The following is a 6000-nucleotide window of genomic DNA, read 5'->3' on the forward strand; positions in this document are numbered from 1 at the left end:
GTGCTCGTCAGTAGTAAAAAGTTCCGCGTGCCAATGGGGGTGACTCTCTAATGCATTATGCTTAAGTGAAAGAATTCAGACTCAAGAAAATCTTTGCTGTGCTGTTGCATTTCTATGCCATCCTGGGAAAAGGAAACTGTAGGGACAGAAGCAGATTAGGTGGGCGTGGGGAAGGCTCCAGAGAGGGAGCGAGGCTTTTGGGGGGTGATGGGGCTGTGATTGCTTATTTGTACACGGTTGTTAATATTGGCAGACCTCTACACTAAAAATGACGACTTTTATTGTATGTAAAGGACGTCTTAAAAGATCACAGAAAATTAGATGTGATTCTTTTGCTCAGAACTTTCCAGTATATTTTACCCACTCACAATTGCTGGGAAGGCTCTATTCTGCCCCTGTCGCCTCTTTGATGTCTTCTTTTTCCAACACTCTCCTGCTGACTCATAGCCTCATTGTTCTCATTTCTGTGCCTCAAACATCAGATCCCCTTGTCTCAGGACCTTTGCACATGCTGTTCTTCTGCTAGAATGCTCCCTTCCCCCCCAGGAGTCCTTCTCCTATTTCAGTCAGGCCTCTGCTCAAATGTCTTCTCCTTAGAGAAGATTTTTCTGGCCGTCGTATCTACAATCGCACCTCCCACCAGCTCAGGTACTGTTTCTTATCCCACTTGATTTTATTTCAAAGCATTTATCTCTAGCAGACATCTACTTATTTGCTTGTCATGTATCTTCTCTAACTAGGATGTGAAGACCATGAGAGCAAGGGCTCTGTCTGTTTCTGGGGGAAATCTAGATTTCCCCCCCCCTCCCTTTCCTTGAAGGGATGGGATCTGCAGAGGCCTGGGGGTTTCCAACCATCTGTCTCGTCTGCTCAGAGGGAAGGCAGCCCCTTGAGGCCAGAATGGACTGTGAGATCAGTCGTCCGAGCCCTTGACATTGCCAGGCAGAGCGTCTGGAGATGGCTTTCAGGTGGACCGTGGGAGGGGCACTTAAAGTACGGTCTGCAGATCAGCAGCAAGAAACTCACCAGTCTTGTTAGAAAGGAGTTCAGGCCCCACCTCAAACCTACTGAAGCAGAATTTGCTTTCCCAGGTGATTTGTGCGTGCGTTCGAGAAGTACTAGTTAAAGCTACAGGTGTGGGTCCCTGGCCCACACCTGGTTCTCAGCCTGGAAACTGCCTGCTGGAGGATCAGAAAAGCAGGGGTTTGTCCTGCCCCTCGTTCTCCTCTCGCTCTAAACAGTATGGAGGCCTCTGGGAGCAAGCTAGAGAGACCCCGACCCTGTATAGTAATGACAAAGGCAAATACGGATCAAATCCCTAGGGTCCCAAGTGCCCTTCCCACAGCATGTGGAAGTGTCCACGTATTCCTGGAAGGCAAGCACCACTATCCCCGTTTCACCCGTGATAGAAGCCAGGCACTGAGAAGTTAAAAAGAAAAAAAAGGAACAACTTCTCGAAGATGTAACTCTTGGGTAGCAGAGCTACCAAGCGCGTTTGTAGAACAAGCCATTTACAGAAGTCTGTAAGCAATAATGACATGATCATCACTGACGTACACGGAGCACCGGCTGGACCAGGACCTTCTCGGAGTACCGTTCATGGATCTGGTTATTGAACCCTCATGGCAACCCTATGAGGGAGGCTCCAGAGTTATCAGCCCCATTTTACAGATGAGAAAATGGAGACCCAGAGATGTTAAATATCTGGAAGATACAGAGTCTGGAAAGATACGCATCTGAGGTCAGTGGTTGCCTCCAAGGAGGGAGGCTGGGGATTGAAAAGGGAATTTTGTCTCTTTCCTTGAACCCTTCAGCTTTATTAAGAACTATGTAGTCCATTCATAATGGACACAACCCCCCCCCCCCCCCCATGGAGCTTTGGGTGTGCCTGCCTCTAAAGTCCAGATTCTTTTCTCTTTGCTGCAAAGCCATCTTATAGCTTCTTTCGACTTCCTGTTCTGTGGTGTCTGTACTCAGCAATCTCCTTTCCACATCCTCCCTTCCAGAGGTGGGGAGAGTCTGCCATGAGAGTCTCTGTTAGCCACAGTATAATTTCCTGATTCTCCCTTGGCCTCCCCAATGGAATCACTTCTGCTCTGACTGTAGAATGCACAAGTAGGTTCATCTCTGCACACATTCAGGTTGGGAAAGAGCCACAGGCACTTCAAGGTTAGCTGCTGAATGTCCCCCTAGAATATTCTGAGTATATACACACATCTATATGTCTGTGTATGTAAATGACAAATTATATATTTTTCGTTAATACTCTATTTTCAGGCAACTTTTCTTTTTTGACCTATGAATTATTTAGAAGTCTTTTTTTTTTTTAATGTTTTTTATTTATTTCTAGGAGAGAGAGAGGGAGACAGCGTGAGCAGGGGAGGGTCAGAGAGAGGGAGTCACAGACTGAAACAGGCTCCAGGCTCTGAGCTGGCAGTCAGCACAGAGCCCGACGCGGGGCTCGAACCCACGAACCGCGAGATCACGACCCGAGCGAAAGTCGGACGCTTAACCGACTAAGCCACCCAGGCGCCCCTAGAAGTCTTTCTAACATATGTATTTTATATTTTAAAAACTATTGTTTGTGGGGCGCCCGGGTGGCGTAGTTGGTTAAGCGTCCGACTTTCGCTCGGGTCGTGATCTCGCGGTTCGTGGGTTCGAGCCCCGCGTCGGGCTCTGTGCTGACTGCCAGCTCAGAGCCTGGAGCCTGTTTCAGTCTGTGACTCCCTCTCTCTGACCCTCCCCTGCTCACGCTGTCTCCCTCTCTCTCTCCTAGAAATAAATAAAAAACATTAAAAAAAAAAACTATTGTTTGCTATTTGTCTTTAATAGGATTACAATCGGAGAGCTTAATCTGTTTGATAGTCTTAGCCTAGGTTTCTTAGAAAACTTGTCTAAATTTGGGGCACCTGGGTGGCTCAGTCAGTTGAGCATCCGACTTCGGCTCAGGTCATGATCTCAGGGTTCGTGGGTTCGAGCCCTGCATCAAGGGCTTGTTGCCATCAGCGCAGAGTCCACTTTGGATTCCTGTTCCCCTCTTTCTCTGTTCCTACACACTCACTCTCTCTCTCGAAAATGAAACAAAGCTTAAAAAAAGAAAACTTGTCTAAATTAAACATACAACTTAACGCTTTATTGTGGGGTTCCGTCCCGGGGAAGCAGGACTTGGCGGGAAAGGGCTGTGAGGCAGGGAGTGAGAGAAAGCAGACACAAGGTAAAGGTGTTCCTGAGCTGATCACAGCTCCATAAGCTGAATCACAGGATTGTCCCCGAGGAACCAGGCTTCTCTGAATAGTTTCATCTTGGGAAGAAGGAGCAAGTTATCTGCTGGCTCCATCCTGTCTCCTGTCTTCAATTATTCAACATTTGTCCTGTAGATAATAATTTCCATGTTTTGTTACTCAGCCTTTCCAGGCATTCCTGGGGAAGCCGGTGCTTTGTGGACACAGTCTGCTGGCTCTGGGTGCTAGAGCCATCTGTGGCTCCCACCGTGGTGGGCATGACGAAGACCATCCAAGCTGAAGCCCGGCCCTGGCCCCGGTGGGAGGCGGAGACTGGTGCGGTGTTAGAAATGATGGCAGTTACCAGGTATGTACAGCCATGGACATGAAAGGGACCGGGGCTCGGTCGCTCAAGGCAGGAAGGTGGGGGACATAGGCAAGCGTGGGTGGGGACTGATGGCACAAAACAGGGTCTGGTGGGTGCCCATACTACTTCTGAAATTTGTCGAGACTTTATGGACTAGGACGTAGTCAACTTTTTACAAAGGTGCTTGAGGAGGATATTTATTTTCTAAGTGTTGAGTGTTAGATTCTATACTTGTCTGTTAAGCATGCTAATCGGATTATTTCATCTGATTGACCCATCAATCCGATCGGCCCATCAATCCAATTGACCCATCAATAATTGAAAGCTGCAGCCTTCCTCTGTGATGGTGGATTTATTGACCTCTCTTTGGAGTTCTATCACTTTGGGGGCTATTTTTATTGTTTATATAAGTAAAAAAATCCTGTTTACTGAGAAACATTTCAAATATACAGAGAAGTACAAAGAATAGTAAATATCCCTTCAATTTCACTCGACGTTTTGTCATAACTGTGTCAACTGTTATTTTTCCCCAAAGTAAATTACAACTTCATGTTATTTTATCGTAAATACTTCTACAAGTATGCCTGTCTGCAAATTAAGAATATGTTTATAAAGTATAGTATCACCGTCACACATAGTGAACGATCCCTTCCTGTCATCTAATCCACAGACCCTACTGACATTTTCCCAGTTACCCCTTTGCCCAAATGGCTTTTGCTGCTGGTTGTTATGCCTCTTAAGAGCCTTTCATGACATTGTCTTATCAAAGAGATTGGGCCATCTGTGTGGTAGAATTTCCCTCCTAGATTTGTCTGTTAGCTTGCAAGAGGAATCATTTAACTCGTTCTTCCAACTTTTATATTTCGTATAAACCGGAAATTAGATGTAAAGGTGTAGGTTAAGCATTTTTGATAAGGTGCCTTTAGATGATGCAACATGAGGCATAATTATTATTCCTCTCGGGAGGCCCATAATACCTGTTTATTCCACTGGGCAGTGTGATGACAGCCTGATTCCTTGATTTAATTTTTTTTTTCTATGTTTGTTTATTTTTGAGAGAGGGAGAGAATGTAAGCGGGAGAGGGACCGAGAGGGAGATGCAGAATCTGAAGCAGACTCCAGACTCTGAGCTGTCAGCAGAGAGCCAGATGTGGGGCTAAAAATCATGGACCATGAGATCGTGACCTGAGCCCAAGTGGATGCTTAACTGACTGGGCCACTGGGAGCCCCTCCTTAGTTTTCAAAGTTAGGTTTTTCTCTAGAGATCAGCAAGGCATCGGTGGAGTGACGCTTGGGCTTAAGCAAATACCCAGTTCTCCATAAACCTTTCACTTAGTGGTTTTCGCCTCCACTGATGAGTCTTGCCTGAGTCCCTTATTTCAATAAAAGTTGCAAATTTTCTATCATTCACTTACATTGATCAGTTACATTTTTCTGTAAAGAGCTTCCCCTCACCATCTTGAGCCACCGTGTTATCTGGAGGTAGATTTCTATGTTGGAGCAGAATAAATCTTTCTTTTTCCCCCCCAGCTGGATGCATTTCAGAGTAAGGGCTTGCTTGGTATGACCCCCCCCCCCCCAACTCCAGTGGTGACGAAGGGATTGTAGTTTTTTCCTTTCCTTTTTCTTTTGGTTTACAAGGGTTTTTTTTTTTTTTTTAAGTTTATTTATTTTTGNCCCCCCCCCCCCCCAACTCCAGTGGTGACGAAGGGATTGTAGTTTTTTCCTTTCCTTTTTCTTTTGGTTTACAAGGGTTTTTTTTTTTTTTTAAGTTTATTTATTTTTGAGAGAGAGAGCGCGCGTGAGAGCACACGCGAGCATGAGAGGGGGAAGGGCAAGAGAGAGGGAGACACAGAATCCGAAGCAGGCTCCAGGCTCTGAGCTGTCAGCATAGAGCCCACTTGGGGCTCGAACTCCCAAACCATGAGATCATGGCCTGAGCCAAAGTTGGACGCTCAACTGACTGAGCCACCCAGGTGCCCCTACAAGTTTTAACTTCTATATTTCTGGTGAATTGATCCTTTTATGACTCTTTTTATCCTAAAAATCAGTTTTGTCTTTTTGTCTTAAATCCCTATTTTTTAAAAAAAGGCTCTATAGCTTTCCCAGCTTATTTGGTAAATTGCTTGTGTTCTAGATCTTTTTCAATCTTTTACATTTTTAATGGTTCCATAATCAATATTTTGGGTGTGTCTCTTATAAGGAGCATTTAGTTTGATTTTACACTTTTATCCAACTTGATTATATTTTAGTTGGTGAGTTGGTGAGTTTAACATTTATTGTGATTATAGATACTGTTTTTACCATACTACTTTGTACATTTTGTTCCATTTTTCTGTGCTTTCTCTCTTCTTAGGTCTTTTTCTCCTTCTGCGATGATGGTGTTATTTTTTGTATGGTTTTCTTCAATCT

The 6000-nt window shown here is 45.0% G+C and overlaps 1 non-coding gene across 1 annotated transcript; it reads right to left on the reverse strand.

Moving 5' to 3' along the window:
* Positions 1-2446: 2446 nt before the first annotated feature.
* TRNAE-UUC lies at positions 2447-2531 on the reverse strand. The gene has a single exon. It is a non-coding gene; the product is annotated as a tRNA-Glu (tRNA).
* Between the last annotated feature and the right edge of the window lie 3469 nt (positions 2532-6000).

This window comes from Hyaena hyaena, unplaced genomic scaffold, assembly GCF_003009895.1.
Source record: "Hyaena hyaena isolate Hyena2069 unplaced genomic scaffold, ASM300989v1 scaffold_37, whole genome shotgun sequence".
In the NCBI taxonomy this organism is placed as follows: domain Eukaryota; kingdom Metazoa; phylum Chordata; class Mammalia; order Carnivora; family Hyaenidae; genus Hyaena; species Hyaena hyaena.